This window comes from Halichoeres trimaculatus, unplaced genomic scaffold, assembly GCF_033239565.1.
Source record: "Halichoeres trimaculatus isolate MK-OKI-2021-1 unplaced genomic scaffold, fHalTri1.1 fHalTri1_scaffold_9, whole genome shotgun sequence".
NCBI lineage: Eukaryota > Metazoa > Chordata > Actinopteri > Labriformes > Labridae > Halichoeres > Halichoeres trimaculatus.
The window spans coordinates 32,681,990-32,699,046 of record NW_027437188.1 but is presented as its reverse complement, the minus strand read 5'-3'; the positions used below and the strand labels follow the sequence as shown (position 1 = coordinate 32,699,046).

General features: G+C 42.3%; 1 protein-coding gene across 1 annotated transcript in view; it reads left to right on the top strand.

Annotated features, from left to right (window-relative positions):
• The window catches only part of LOC141797581 (cyclin-dependent kinase-like 1), a 53,234-nt gene that overhangs the window by 3,028 nt on the left and 33,149 nt on the right, over positions 1-17,057 (top strand). The gene's annotated exons all lie outside the window — the stretch shown is intronic.

Below are 17,057 nucleotides of genomic sequence, written 5' to 3'. Positions count from 1 at the left end.
ATATACGACAGCATTACAAAGTCTCTCCTCCACGTCTCTGATCAGTGCACCCATCACTCAGCATCCTGAAATGACACATCGCATGTTCACTGAAGTTATTCGCACAACAGGGGGAGTGAGGAGCTGGAAATTTTATATAAACGGAAAAAGAAAGTGATGCATACCTGCCTCAAACTCTGCTGCTGGCTCTACCTTTCCACATTAAAACCCGCTCTGTGCTCTCCTGTGTTTCTTGGACTTGTACCCAGGGTGGTTAGGGGTGAGGACAGGAGGGGGGCTATAGAAAGAGATTGTGTTTACGGTACTCGTGGGGCTGTGTAGCATATAAAGTAACCTATTGTTACTTTAAGTGTGTGCTGTAAAACCAGCTCCTGTGTACTGCGAGTCCTTTTTGAGCAGATTTATAAACAGTCTTAAACTCAACGGATGTTTCTGTTTATTTCTTTAAGTTCCATTCTTAACCCTGCGTTTATACATACAATCTAGAAAACACAAAGCTTTGACAATACCAAACATGATACTAAACATGAAGTTATATAAATCGAAGAAATTACAAACTTCTAAAAGGTCAGTTCTTCTTCAAGCTTGATGAAATATACAGTCTACATAGATTTTTTTTCTTCTCTATATCTACATCTCTACATTTTAGTGAATTATTTTGGACGCTGTGAATATGAAGCCAGTAGCTGCAGTATAAGACATAAAACCTTCCTCGCACGTGTTAACAAATGGAGCATAAGTCACATTATTAAATCATAATACTCCATCAAAACAATTTTTCTGAGAAGTTCAGTTAAAAACAAGTTATCTGATTGTAAAATCAGCATGCCATGGCCCAATATGTCACAACCTTTTTGATTTGACCATAGAGTGTATAATAGATTTTAATTTATAATAGATTTCACCCATCTGTTCCTGTAACTTTTTGAAGCAAATCATCAGCGGCAGCCATATTGGAATGGGGCAGGCTTCGAACCTCCGCTCTAACAGCTATAGGCTGCCAGACCTTATGTTAAGTGAGCTACGCCTCTGATTGGGAAAAGTTGTGAACCTAACAACTTCTAACAGTGTGTGTCGATAGGCTGTAAATATGTTTTTTTTTTTTTTTTTAAAAGCATATGTTTTTTATTGTTTATTTTTAGATATTAAAGAGATTGGAACTAAAAAAATCACAAGTAAGATGCAAGACAGTAGACAGTGTTCATTTTTCTGAATGTTTCTTAGAAAGTGCTGTAAATGTTTGGGACAGGATGATAAAATCCTAGCAAGAAACGGAAGCACTTTATAAGGGATCTAGAAAAAAAGACATATATAAAGTTTTACCCTTCACGTTTGAAACGATACGGTACAGATGCCCTGTACCTGGCAATAGGTATTGGTGCTCAACGGTACCAGTTTTTGGTACTTTTGTGTGCGTTTATGTGGTAAAGATTATTAATTTGTTATTCATAAAATCGAAATGTTTTTCAATTTAACATATTCTTTAGTATATAAATTTGCAATGCTGTGTTCATGTCCAGCATGGGAAATCACCAACTCTTCCACTCTCTCACAGTCACAAGGATGTGTTTAGGTACCTAAACATGGTACCGTTTGATTTGACATGAATTGATACTTGGTACTATAGCCAGAATTTTGAGGGTATCTATTGAGGGATTATCAGTGGACATCAGGGGTCACCAACGTGGTGCCCATGGTATAGATTGGTACCTTTCACGTTTGAAACGATACGGTACCAATACCCGGTACCTGGCAATCGGTATCGGTACTCAGCAGTACCAATTTTTGGTACTTTTGTGTGTTTATGTGGTAAAAAATATCAACTTTTTTAATAATAACAATTTAATTCTTTTTCAATTTGACATATGTATTCTTCAACATATAACCTTGTAATGCTGTGTTCCTGTCCAGTATGAAAAATCACCTACTCTTTCACTTCCTCACAGTCACAAGGATACATTTAGATACCTAAACATTTACATGAATCGGTACCCGGTACTTTTGACAGAATTCGGTCGGTACCTATAAAAGTACCAAATACGGTACCCATCCCTAGCCCGTGGGCACCTGGGTGCCCACAAGAACCACTTTAGGTGGTTCTTAAATAATTAACATTGACCTGTGAGCAGTCTCTTCACATGGTATTACCACTTGTACCATGATTAGTGATATTAAAAAGTTATCTGTACAATTTTGTTCAGAAAGTTTTTATCGGACAAGTAGCCCTTCATGCCACTCATTTGCCGTCAGGTAGCCCTTGGTCTCAGAAAGGTTGGTGACCCTGGTCTATGTCATCATAAAGGCACACACGCATCTTGACCGCAGAAGCAGCGTTTAGCTCCAGACAAGTTAGCGTTTTTTAAACACTAAATTCAACCTGTTAGCAGCATTAAAATGTACAGTTGTTCTGTGGTCAGTTTTTACAAACAAAACTATACAACAGAGGCAACGTCTATCAAGTTTTGACCATCACAGAGCAGCTGGTGTTTTGGAGTTAATAGCGACTATGCTAACTGGTGACTCTCAGCTGACAGTATCAGTGATTAACGGCTGAGAGTCACCAGTTAACAGGGTCACACTTCACACTGAAACACCAGCATCGTCTGCGGGTAATGATTTCTGATTTATTGACACATGTTAACGTCCTGGTCTGGTTTTATGCCTGTAACATATAAAACATTATTTAGAACTTCCAACTAGAAAGTCTGAATAACAGAGCAGACCCAAAAACAGTGAAAAAGAGCTTCACATCTAACCCATAAAATAAAATTTGTTAAACAGAACTGGTGTTATATAATGTGTTTTTAATGCTGTAAAAGTCTGCTGTTTTGGCTCAGTGTATTAGTGGTTTCTAGTCTTTCTGCTGCCAGCCTCAAGTGGTCACTCGATGAACTGCGGTTTTTAGCTCTTAAAGCATATGCTTCAAATTTTTTTACCAGAGCTTGCTGCTTGGATTTAACATGTTGCATAGGGTGATGATAAAGGTATGTGACATTATTTTTTACCAGCCTCTTTAAAAACCTGAATCATTTAATGTCTTCAGTGAGTCCATTGATCACAATGCTACCCCATTCATTCAGACACAGATTAGACCGTAGTATCCACTGACATCTGGTTCATTTCTAAACTTGTAAACAGTCAGTTTAGACCTGAGAGCTAATGTAATAAGGGTAGTTACATGATCCACCAAAACCACGTCTTCATACCTGAGTGTAGGCCCACACACAGCCTGAATGGAAGGAAATATGGAGCAGACTATGGAAGGATTTTATTATGGCTTATACCCAGCAGCGCCCACCCTCACCCCCCTCCACTGGCACCACAGCCTTGTTAAAACAAATTTAGAAAATGACTGACTAAACAGATAATTTGAATAAATAAAAACAAACTGCGATGGGGAGTCAAGCTGCCCAGATTCCTTATAAATTAGATTAGGTTGAAGAACGATTTTTGCAGTATGATCTCAGTGTTTGGCATGTTTCTGGCCTTATTTGGACATTTCCTAAGCTGGTGATATAATCAGCTTCTTTGTAATTTCTGTTGTCCTTTCCTTTCCTTTTTTCACCATGTCTATGTCACTGGCCAGGATTTCCCCTGTCATCCTGGGTCTCTCCACACACACACACACACACACACACACCTTCTCTCATTCACATCTACTTTTGCCATCATTCCGTCATATTATTCTTTCTTTATACCTTCCTCTCAGTCTTTTCCCCTCATTTACAACAGCAAGTGTTTGATGTGTGCTGGGCACAAGAAGAAGGGATCATCCACACACCCCAAACAGGAAATGAGAAGTTCAAGCAAATAGACTCATGTCTGAGAGACAGAAAGAAAGAAACTCTCAGGGAGGAATGTGGATAGATAGAGGAGGGCAGACGCTGGAGGAGGATGTGAAATAGACACACTAATCAAGAGGCTGTAAACGCTGGAGGTGAAAAGGTTGTTTTCTGGAGGAAAGGGAGAGGAGGAGCACACGGTTTGATATTTATAGACACTGACCACCCCAGACGCTGCGCTACTTCACCCAGTGACATCACTGAAACCGTCAAGAGTGGTAAAAATACACAGCTATGAATATGATTTCCACTCTGCAGCTCACCTTATTTCTCTCATCTCAGACTGCTCGAATGTTGTTATTTATCCCCGAAGGGAAATTCAGGAGGAGTCACAGCAGAAATCAAGAAGACAAAAGTAAGCAAGTGTATAGAAAGTGTAAAAATGTCCATAAGAAAATAGATGATGACAGCTTGTCCATCATTGTCCAGTCAGCCAGCCTCCACCTCCACAGGGTCCAGGACTGAGCTTCTTCAGCAGTCTGTTCAGTCTCTGTCTCCTGGATCCTGTCTGCTCTCAGCAGGTGAAGCTCTTCAAATGTGGTGTTGGTGTCTGCTGTTAGCTCTGTTAGCCATGTCTGTGACTAGCATGATGCTACTCTGCCCTCTGGTATTCCCTCTGTTTCTGGGTTAGCACAGCTAGCTCGTCCATCTTATTGGAGATAGATCTTATGTTCCCAATAATGATGGATGGAAGGACAGGTCCATGTCATCACTTCTTATAGGCCATTTACACAACAACAGTTTTAGGGTGAAACGCAAAAGTTTTGTTGCCTTTCAGCCTCGCACAGGAAACACACGGAAACAGCGTTTCAGCCGACCCAAAACGCAAACTTTTGAAAACGGCCTCCAGAGTGGGATTTTTCTGAAACGCTGCCGACACCGTTGCCGTGTAAACAGTAAGCCGGCGTTTTCAGTGGAAACGCTGACGTCACACTCCGCTTCATGCGAGCGCATTCAACAGGACAATAGTACCGTTATTACGATCATTGCAAACTACCGTGTTGTGCTTGTGCTGCTGAATCTGCTGACTGTCTTTATACAGAATGAGCATCTGTTGCTCCACTTTTGCACTTAGTATTCCCCAATACACCAGATGATCGGCTCAACTCTACTTTGGTGGAGATATCCCAAAAGCGGCTTCTGGACAAGACATTTATAGCACCACCTGCAGGTTTGGCATGCTTACTACAGCATTTTCAGTCCCTCTGCGTTTCCGTGTAAATGCAGATTTTTTTCACTGTGTTTCAGTGTTTCCAGATGAAATGTTGTTGTGTAAATGGGGCCTTAGCTCACACCTCAGGACCAGCACCTTGTGGGAAACATCAGGCCTTGCACCAGTTAGCATTGACATGCTACAGGCTGCTAACAGCTGATTTCACATGTTAACAATGTGGCCATGGTTACATGTAGGATCTCCAGACAAACACAGGAGAAAAAGTAGTAAAAATATCACAATATTACAAGAAACGCACAAAGAAGAGAGCGCTGCTACAAAAGGCAGCCACAACCAACAGGGCGATTTAAAGGCAAAAATTAGGTCTAAACTTCCTGTAACAAGTAAAGAAAAATCTGTCAGTGGGGTAAGAGAAATGTGCTTGTCAAGATTAGAATAATGGCATATTTGTTTACTTTTACAAGCAGTTCAGACCTCATTTTTGTCTTTAAATAACTTGAAACAAGACATTTTTCTGGACTGGTCTGGGGAATGTGGCTCATATCAAGTGAAAAAGGACATTTTTACTGAAAATAAGACAAAAACACTTGATAAGATTCCAGTTTTTTGCGGTGATCACCTCTGTGTCCTATAGTTGAACCGAGTGTCAGACGCCGCCTTTTAGCAGGGGAGCTCATAAAACAAGCAGGAGCTCAGGGATTATCTATCAAAGCAGCAGTGGCAGCGCACTCACAGAGCAGTCGTGACCTCCAGCGGTCCTTTCATCTGGCAGTGCGGTTGTTGTTTTCACGCCAATTAACGGTAGCGACGACATGTTGTGGCAGCTAGTTTATTTTACATCGCGGGCTCTGCTCCTACTGTTTATGAGCAATGAGCGGTGCGGCGCGGCACACATGGTCAAGCTTTCCCACAGAAAGGAGCCCGCATCATAAGTGACTCAGGATGTCTGGGTGCAAACACTCTGACCATTAGATGACTACAGGACTTGAAAGGGAAGCGGGTCTTCCATAGGGCCCTTCAAACGAGGAAGAAAGAGGGACGGGCTGTTGAGGAAACCACCTCTCGTCTGAATTGTCTCAAGTGGCGTGAATAGCTCAGATCTGATGTGGTGAGACAGAAATAACAAACAAGCAGCGCAGCAGACAGACAGACAGACAACCGTCACATGCTTTCAAGACAAACAGATCCGTCAGAAGATCAACAGAACTTTCCCAGCCGCGGCATAATCGAGGACACGCACTTAACGGGACACAGACGCTCTTTAAGCCGCTAAAGCTTCGCCATTTCACCAGCTGTGAGGCGTAAATACAGACTGAGAAACCCTGTGTCGTGTCTGAAAATATCCATTCACACATACGCAGGCCATCCAGGATGTTGTGGGGGAGAGTTTCCTCTTCCTGTTGCTCTTACTGTTGGACTTTCCTGTCAGTTCCTATTAACTAGTGACAGACCTTTGGGTGCCGTCCAGACTCATCCCTGAGCCTGCTCTTTATCTCTGGGTGCTGTGGTTCCTTACTGTAAAGTATTAGTTCACATCCTGTACACTTGGGTGGCCAGGCACCGGTTGGAGATATTCCCTGGAGAAAGCTGCCTCCTCTGCTGCACCGTGCAGAGACCAGCGGGTATAACTCAAAGGGAACTGGGACCACACTTGGTGGTAGAGTAACATGTGTTCATCAGGTGCTATGAGCTTAAAACCAGTCACAGATACCATCTCCTTTACTCTCACTGGATTTCCCTGGAATGTGTTGCACCTTCTGATCTCCCTCTTTATCATCAGTGTGGTCAAAAAAAACCCTCCCACTAAAGTAAGTTTGTGGAAGATTGCCGTGATGACACGGAGGAAGGCGTGCTGTGAGTGAAGCTCTTTGAGCCTTTGTGATTCAGCAGAGCCAGAGGGTCAGACTGTGCTGCTGATGCTCAGATACGCTGCTTTGAATTAGAGCCCACTTCTTGAAGTCTGGGTTGTGTTATACCTGTCCTCCCTTATTTCTTCTTAGGTAATGTGTTTACACATGTGTTAGTTGGTTCTCTGGAGGTGTGTGTGCCAAGGATGTTGTCAAGTCTGTTTTATTTGTTTGGATTCAGAGATGAAGGAGGGGAGCTGGCTGTGGACAACAACAAAAACAACAACATAAAAACAGGAAGATGTGTCATACGTGAGACATGAGAAGGAGAAATCACAGATAAAGCGTATCTGTTGGCTGAGATGTACAACCATGTACAGATGTACTTGGAGTTTGTTGATCTCCCTGAACATGTGTGGGGTCTTTCCTGGTTCTCCAACTTCCTCCTACTGTCCAAAAACATGCTGTTAGTACAACCTGTGACTCTGAACTGACTGTAGGTGTGAGTGTGTTGACTTGTCTGTATAAAGCTGTGTCTGAGTTCAGGGGTTCAGTACGGTTTGGTACGGTTAAGCCTGATCCCGTTTGCATTTCTACAGCAAAACTGTGCCCTCTCGTGGTAGCCGGATGCCAAAAGCCGCAGCTGTTAAACGATAGCGTGACACCATAGCAGCATGACACAGTTTACCCCGCCAATAAATCCAACGAAGAAGAACAACGTGACACAGTAAACAAAGAGCATAGACGGAAGACACGCAGCATTTCGTCCTCTCTGTGATTGGCATGTAGCTCTTTGATACAAAGAACAATCAAGCTTTGTTTCAGAGAAGTCTGTGTGCCACCAGGAGAAATACAGCTGCTGTCGGGGTAAGTGACGATTCTTTCGACCAATCAACCGTCTGCAGTGTTGTTGCTCCACCTTCTGAGAGCGGATCGGTTCAGTCTGGCACCCACACGAAAGGGTCCCAAAAAGTGGAATGGCTCGTCTCGGTTATATAGGGATCTGGGATAAGTCAGTGGAAACGCCACAAAATGCGCACCGAACCGAACCGAACCGAACCGAACCGGTCTGCTTGGTGAAAACGCAGCTTAAGACTGTGAAACTACGTCTTTTAAAGTTTCTTATATCAGACAGTCTGTCAACTTTTTATTGTCAAATTGACGGGAATCAGTCCACTTAAATAAGTTTCCATTGATTAGCTCCTCTAAACCAATTGCCTGTGTCACGATTTCTTCCTTAAGTGTTTTGATGGTTCTGAGGGCATGGAAAACCAAATGTCATTTTTTTCTGAAATATTACATTTTCAGTCACAGACATGCCCACTTCAGTGGACTACATGTGCCTAAGCATTCAACACGATACAGTATCAACTAAATGTAAAATGAATTAGATTGTATTTTTTAGTAATTAAACACACAGACACACACATACACATATTTATATTGATAATTTTTTTTCTTTTCAATTTTGATGCTTTATAAAACACTTCAACATACTTCCACACATTTTAAACACAAAAACAAAAAATTCATAAAAAACAGACTAATACTTTTACTTGGATGCTACTTTATATCATCATGCTTTTTTACCTCTAGGACTCTTGAATGCCAGCAGTGGTCCTCAACAGTGGGGTGTCTGGTGGTCATCTTAGAGAAAATTGACTTGCAGTTACAACAACCGACCACTAAATGAAGCTTAAAGGAGGGGAGCAGTAGAGAGCACTGCAGAGGCTGATATGCGATTCTATCATAAAGATTACATTTTGGAGAATGTCTTCAGACCTTGACCCATCGAAAATAAATTGCGAATGCACTTCAAATTTGACGAGACATTTCTATTTTCACTAGCAATATTAGATAGATAGATAGATAGATAGATAGATAGATAGATAGATAGATAGATAGATAGATAGATAGATAGATAGATAGATAGATAGATAAAATACTTTAATTTATTAATCCCCAAATGGAAATTAATCGTTAGGAAGCTTTGGAAATGCACAGACCAATTACATACAAGCTCAGCCATCCCACGCGACACTTCTCAGCCAATGAAGTTTCTGCATTCAAGGCTATAAATTTTGCTGCATGGATTATCTGAGTATGGAAGTAAAATGAGGGGATTTTCAAATTGACTTCAATACTGGCCTGTGCTAACCCAGTGTTAAACCTAACCTACTCTAAGAGTTTATGCAACTTTATCATAATGTAAAATATCCAACACTTTTATGAGCATAGTTTCAACTTTTAAAGTGCTAAGTTTCGGTCTTTAGGTGTTGAAATAACTGATGGTTTTTCTGAGCAGGAAGTCAGTGCATGGTTGTAAATGTTTAACACAGGAGATACACTAAAAATAAACACATCTAACATCAGATAAGCTAAGTGTTGCAACACATCTTTGAGGAAATGGCTTCTTTTAGTTTATTTGATATTTAGAAACTGAACCTACGGAAAATAAAAGTATTCCAATTCAACAGTAAGATTAATGTTAAAATGATAAATTTATTTTAAGTTTGCTTGTGCAGGCGCCCCATGTATGTCTCTCTGAAGCTGTCTTATCCTGTAAACTTTTAAAAAATCCCAACAACAGAGAAAAGGTGAAATGAAAAGTGCTCCAAGTCTGGATAGACTTTCAAAATTCAGTTTGATTTGATTAAGGAGACTGTTTTTTTCTCTGGATATTTATGGGAACAGATGTTTTGTGTCTGCCCTGTACGTACATGTTGAAGTTTTATGTATGAGCACATGTGCATGCATAAATGTAATACTGCACATGTGCTCCCATGATGCTTCATGTGATTGCGTGTGAGTGCGCATCAGAAAGAGGAAGAATTGCACAAACCACACGCATAATTTCACCCCGCTGCCCGCTCCCAAAGTGGCCCGATCACAGGAAATGGGTGTAAAAGAATGACTCAGCTCGCTTTGACCTTCACCACCCACCCCCCTCTACTCCCTAACACCCCCACCCTCTCCTCCAGGCCTGCTTTAATTAGAAAAGCAACCGGTTTGTTTTTCTCTGTCTGCCCCTCTCAATCACTGCCTTTAAAAAGAGCGCATCCCAACTCTGGAGATGACTCACTGCTTTCTCCTCCACCCATTTCTCATGCACTCTCCCTTCTCCCTCCTTCCTCCTCCTCTCTGTGTAATTCAATTGGCCTAGATTTCTTGCTGTGTAAAAACAGCTGTCACACACATGTATGCCCTCACCGTACCTGCTCAGGTGTGCTCCATCTGTAGAATACTCAACCGAAAACACACTCTTCTGCTTTGGAAGTGTCATCGTGAAACGTTTATGTATTCACCAAGCTCAGTTGCTCAAGGCTAACACATAAACACACACACACAGGCTCATGCACCCATGCACGTACACGTACACAAACACTCACATGCTGCTTCAAAGGATGGCGTGTCATAAACAGAGGGACTGGGAAGGAGGAATGTGTTGTTCATTGGGGAATTCAGAGCCGGTGGGGAGAGGAAGGAGGGGTGGGGGCACACTGACCTAATGTCCCTCTGAGTGGAGGCAAAAGAGGAGCAGCCCGCCGAGCTCCTCTCCCTGCTGTCATAACCCTTGTACAGCCATCAATACAGCTGAGAGGCTCACTGACACAGGAGGCCACGGAGCGCGGCGGACTAATCCGAAACAGACTCTGCAGCGAGCTATTCCTGAAAACCTGACGCCTCCCTAACCTCCCATTTATCCAATAAGAGGAGTCAGGTTACCCTCGGTCTGTGTGTGTGTGTGTGTGTGTGAGGATATGTCTTCCTGTCCACTGTGTCAGTTGAAAGCGGTGTGTGTGCGTGATTTGTGACTTTGGTCACACCTCTCTTAATTGGAGTCAGCAGCCTTTCCCCTACTTCATGTGAGTGTGTGTTTGTGTGTGTGTGAAGGAGGCACTGGGATGAGTAATGGGGTGAGATTGGACTTGACTTGAGTCCACCGGTGAGGAGTCTATGGAGTGCTGAAGTTAAGACCATCTCCCAGCATGCTCCTGTGCTGCAGGCTGCAGAGAGCCCTTTTTACTCCCCTCTTTAAAAAGGCTCCAGGTGGATGATTTTTATGATCACATAAAGATATATGCTCATCTAAACTGTCTCTGATTGGCTGATATGGCATTTATACCCGAGCTGCACAAATTTCCAAAGTTTTTCACAAAGTAAAGGGCAATTTGATAAAATATTAGAGACACACTTAAGTGTTTTCTGTCAGATGAATTAATGCTTAAGGTCAATTCTCAAATCATATTCCACACAAGTCTAAAAACTGCAATCTTAACATGTGCAATACCTCTCTGCCATGTTATTATTCTGGATATTTTTTCCCCCTATTGTTTTAAGTCGTTGCACATTTACTACTTGTGTACTGTTCGTACATATTTGTTGTGATAATTTTCTTCTGGATTACACTCATTTTATAATTCTATCGTCATATACTATCACTTTAATTTTGTTTGTACAATACTCTGCCTGTTAGCTGATGAAATTCTGTAAATTTCCCTGTTGTTGGACAAACAAAGGATTATCTTCTCTCATTCCATCTTATCTTCTCATCTGATTCCTTCTCATCTCTTCTTCTCTCATCTCATTCTCTCACCTCATCTTCTTCCATCTCATCTTTTCTCAACTCATCGTCTCATCTAATATTCTACCATTTCATCTTCTCTCATCTCATCTGCTCATCTCATCTCATTTTCTCATTTGATCCTTTCTCATCTCATCTTCTCATTTGATCCTTTCTCATCTCTTCTCTCATCTCATCCTCTCTTCTTCTCTATTCCTTTGCTCTCATCCTCTCTTCTTATGTCATCCTCTCTTCCTGCCACATCTTTTCATCCCATCTCATCTTCTCTCATCTCATCTTTTCTTCTCATCTTCTCATCATTCTCCCATCTCATCTTATCTTCTCATCATTCTCCCATCTCATCTTATCTGCTCATCATTCTCCCATCTCATCTTATCTGCTCATCTAAACCCCTATTTTCATCACATTTTCTCTCATCTCATCTTCTCTCAACTCATAGTCTCATCTGATCTTTTCTCATCTCATCATCTCATCTTCTTCCATCTCATCTTATCTCATATTCTCCCATCTCATCTTATCCGCTCATCTCAACTCATCTTTTCATCACATTTTCTTTCAACTCAGTCTCATCTGATCCTTTCTTATCTCCCCATTTCTTCTTCTCTCATCTCCTTACCTCATCTTCTCCCATCTCATCTCATCTGATCTCATCTCATATTCTCCCATCTCCTATTCTCCCATCCCATCTACTCTCATCTCATCTTTTCATCTCATCTTCTCATCATTCTCCCATCTCATCTTCTCTCATCTTATCTTCTCATCTCAACTCATCTTTTCATCACATTTTTCTCTCATATCATCTTCTCTCAACTCATATTCTCATTTTATCCTTTCCCATCTTCACATCTCTTCTTTTCATCTTCTCATGTCATCATCTCATTTTTTATTCCTTCTATTCATACTCTCATCATTTTAAACCCCAAAATACTGAATGACAAAAATAACGTCAGACTTAATTTATGGAGCATTTTTGAGCCAATGGCACAAAAACGAGACAGGTTAAACAAGAGAAAAGAGCAAAGGTCCATGTTGTTTGAAAAGAAAAAAAGACTGTTCTTTGACTGAATACTTTGTCCGTGTTTTGTGTTTTTGCTTTGTTCCTTTTTCGGCTCTGTGCTGACAATATACTATTGTCCTTTCATTTTTGCTGATAGTTCAAAGAAGCTCACCTGTGCTAGAAGCAAAGGCCAGTGCTGTTAGCCCTGCATACGTTAGCCACATCACATCAGTGTTACACTGTTAACCATTGTAATCCTGTGTTTAACCGTGTTAAATGAATTATGCGGTCTTCCTGGGTGTTTTCTCACCCTTTGAAAAGTCTAAATTTAGATTTATGATGAAACAAGCAGGAAACTAGTCACCTCAGAGCATCCCTTATATTCATACATCTGTGCTGATGAATCAACAGATGCCTGATATTTGACTCAGGCTGGAAAGTTTTAATCTATACAGCCATATCCACATTTTCTGTGTGACTATTCAACGTTAAAGCCAGTGTTTCACTTGGTATGATGGATAGACGTCACTGACGAGGTTAGGAATTCAGAAGATTGCTAAAAAAAGGACTTTTAAAGATTAACAGGAGTCACAGATGTTTTTGCCATAGATGCTCCTTTCTGGATAATGAGACCCCCAGAGCTCAACTCTGACCAACCTCCCCCCTCTCCCACCCTCACCATCACCCACTGGGGTATGTTTCCTGGTCGAGGCTGTGAGAGCTATCTGCTATTTCTGGGCTGCCTCTCCTCTGGGTGTGGAGTCTACATGGCCAATGTCGTCGCTCTGGACCCCAGAGTCACATACTCCGCTCTGTTTGATCCCTGGGGGGATGTTAGCTGTTTATAGGGCAGATTGTCTCTCTGCGTCCAGGGACAGAGAGAGGCGTCTACATATATAATGTCTATGGGTGGAAATGGGACTTAAGAAAATCACCTTCATTTTCTTTGTTACCTTGATGTGTTATTTCCTTTTTTGTGTAAAGTGTTTTCAATTTGCAAACAGTCTGACACCTACCGGACATGGTAATTTAAAGTTCACTTACAAAGCCCTCTAAGTGTTTTAAACATAAGACCCAAACATGTGTCTGTTGCTTTCGCAGGCAGCCCTAGTGGACACTTGAGGAACTGCAGTTTAATCCACTTTTTGGGCTCAGTCGGAAGTTGCTGCTTCAGTGTTTGAAGTCTCTTGGTTGCATCGAGAGCAGGAGACTTTTTTAATGATTCAGAATTTGGTAAAAACAGTTTAAACAATAACACACGAAGGTTGTTTGGTAATGTTTGATATACCGCTCTCTTTGAAAAGAAATGGAAGGAGACTACTGGATTAATAATCTAAACCAGTAAACAGCTGCAGTTTAAAGATGAATTACCATAAAAACAGGGGATAAAAACTGAACAGTAAGTAGGAAAGCATGTTTGTTGTTGCGTGTGTATTTGTGTGTGTGTGTGATCACAGGTTCAGCACCTGCAGAAACAATAGCTCCGAGCAGCTGTGTGACTGTGAAGCTGAGCCGAGCAGCAGCAGGACACCGGGGTGTGTTATTACGGTCACAGTCAGCTCCCTCTGAGTCCGCAGGATTACACCGGGACGCTTTGCTGCTCCACTTTTAATGACCGGTTGTGGCAAAAGATCAGTGGACATGCAGGATAATTGCAAATGTTATGGATGTTGTAATAAGACATAACCCAAAATAGCATTTTGCGACCAGCGCTGGGTAAACCGGCTTAGCTGCATCAGCTTCCACTGTGACTCTTAAAAGTTTCACAGCGCGAGAAAAGGATGATTTTTATTTTTCCCCACAGATGAAAGACTTAAAACGACACATGGGTTCAATTAGAGAGCCAATTATGTCAAAACTGGAAGACTTCCTCGCTCTTAAGAAGTGCAATAAGAGAACAATCTTCTTGTTACTCATGCTGTCGAATAAACTCGGCACGTGGATTACATTTGTGGTGGAAGAACACCTGCTTGACCTTAAAAAGCTGCAGGCGTCCGTCTTCGCTCCTTTCTCTTGTGTAACACTTTTTAAGTGCCCTTTTTTTCCTGTTGGGATGGAGGATTTTCTGGGATGTGCTCAGTTTGCAGCAGGAGGTGTCAGCAGTTTATTCCAGTCCCATAAAAAGCCTCGGGGCTGAAGAGGAAGCAGCTGCTGAGAAATGAACGTTGGTTAAAAGACAAGCCTACTTGAGTTTAACTTCCCTCAGGGAATGTTCCATTAGCGCCGCGATAGATTTATGAGCCCCTTGACGTTTGCGCACTTTGTTTGGTCATTACAGTGAAAGTAAAACAGGTGTAAAAGCGAGCGTGCTAGCAAACAACTTTTAATGATCATGTCTCTTCCAACAAAACTCACGTTTTTCTTGTTGGAGTTGGTAATGAGTGTGTTTTCTTGGAGTGAGAAACTCTTTAACATTCCATTCACATTCACCCCGGCAAGATAAAACAGCACATCTTGTGCTTTGGCTCCATTAAAAAACCAAGAGCTGGCGTCAGATCAGTGTGCTTCGAGTCAGAGGTGAGAGAATTATGTTGATCATGTTTCATTTCACTTTGTTTATGTGTCTTCTTCTCTCCGCGTTGGCTCGCTGGGGGAAAATTCTTCTGCTTTCCACAGGAACTCTGGGTAACATGACCAGCTCTGGAACAAGATAGCACAGCTCACCGTCACCGTGTTAGCAGCACAAGCATCCCTCATAAGCTTATGTAAGGCGCTGATGTGCTCGAGCTGTGCCTGTGTGTCAGTGGGTTCAGTGTTTTCATGTGTACAGTATGTGTGTTTGATTTTCCATGTAGTCACTGCCCTTAAGTCTGGGACTTACCAACGGGTCTGGACCTGCTCTCCTCACTTCCAATACAGCCTTGTGGGCTGCCAGTAATCCCTTGAGTACTGAGGCAGAGGGGTGGGGCCGGCAGGGTGGGGGTGGAAGAGGTGTTGGGAGATGGATAAAAATGTTGGTATGGAGCGCATCCCTGCAGGTAGAGTGCCAAGAGCGAGGCTTTGTGTCTGGGAATTCTTGCGTTTGCTAAGCTAGCAGTGAAGTGGAGTCCAGCAGGGCAGTCTGTAGTAGGGGAGGGCGGTATACCGGTTTCATGTTGCCACGAAATGAATTTTGCTGTACCCTTATTACCGCGGTAAAGCATTGTGACACAGTAGTGGTTAATCAATGTGGGAGATTTATTACTCCTGATGTTAGAAGACACTTTTCTGCTACAGCCATTCTGAAAATACACCTTTAAAGTTCCCATATTCTGCTCCTTTTCTGCAGTTTAATATGGATCATTGATGTTTTCATGAAATAGTAGTAACATGATTTGGTCCAAAAAGCCAATAAATCAAGCACAGCAGCATTGTTTCCAGGCTCTCATAGCCCCTCTGTTCAGAATGCTCTGATTTAGTGGGCGTGGCCTTCATATGTAAATGAGCCACCGCTGATACCGCCCCGCTCTTCCATGTCACTGAGAGCGGCGCCACGAGCTCTGAGTGCACAATGTTTAGAAAACAGCGAAGCTCGTTTACCGTAACATTACAGGCTGAAACAACAGGCTAACCGCAGCTAAAGTTAGCATCCTGAAGCTAACACAGAGACAGGGGGGACACTGAGGAAAAGCTCTTACATCTGCTCCTCAGCACACAGCATTTAAAATACTCACATTTCCAGGGTCCCAGGTTTGTTGGAGGATGGTTGGTAATGCGCCTGGATTCAGGACCAGTCTATTGGCTAGCCCTCTGTTGGACTGTCCAAAGTTGGAAAAGCAGTCGGTCGTGAAGTGACTAGCACACACATGCACAGTTTTACTGAGTGTAGCTGGAACATTTCCTTGATAAATGAACTCTAGACACTTAGTCTGTCTTCTTCTGAGATGGGAAGCATGTGCATGGAACTGTGTGGCTGTTTATAGCCAAAAACAGAGCAGTGATGGCTCTTCAACTTTGGCATTCTCCTCCCCGCTCCAGCAGTGGGGAGGGGAGTGGGCGGGGAGAAGGTTCGGGGGTATCTGCTCCAGTGGACCACTCAGGTCAGACTTGCTCCTGATTGGTCAAAAAAGGGAGTTTCTCTTCCAAAAGCAAATTGTGGGCAAAGGCCTTTTTCTATCACAGTATTAGACATTTTCCACCTGCTAGGTAGGATGTGTACACTTATAACACAGAACAGAGTCAGAATCATCAGTTTTGAAAAGGCTTCACTTTTTTACATGTTGTAAAACCGTCATGTAATAACGTTATCGCAACATGAAGGAAAAATACCTTGATATAAATTTTGGGCCATATCGCCACCCCTAGTCCGTAGTCATCCAGAGTAAACAGGAGTCCACAGCCTGCCCAGAAATAGACCACACACACCTGGCATGGGTTTGGCTTTTCCACTGGTGGATCTCTCGGTGCACAACCTAATTTTCCTGAACTTGCTGCAGGAGGCAGGTTGGGCCCAAACAAATTTAAATTCATTCTCAGCGAGGAGTCGTTGTTTTCACCGTAGCCATGCATGCAAAAACATGCAACCATGCACAACGCTAACTCAGCCAAACCTTTTATTATTGTTTAATATGAAAAACAAGAATCAGCCATGTGATTAAAAGGTTGCAGAAATCAGGTCCAAAACACACTTGGT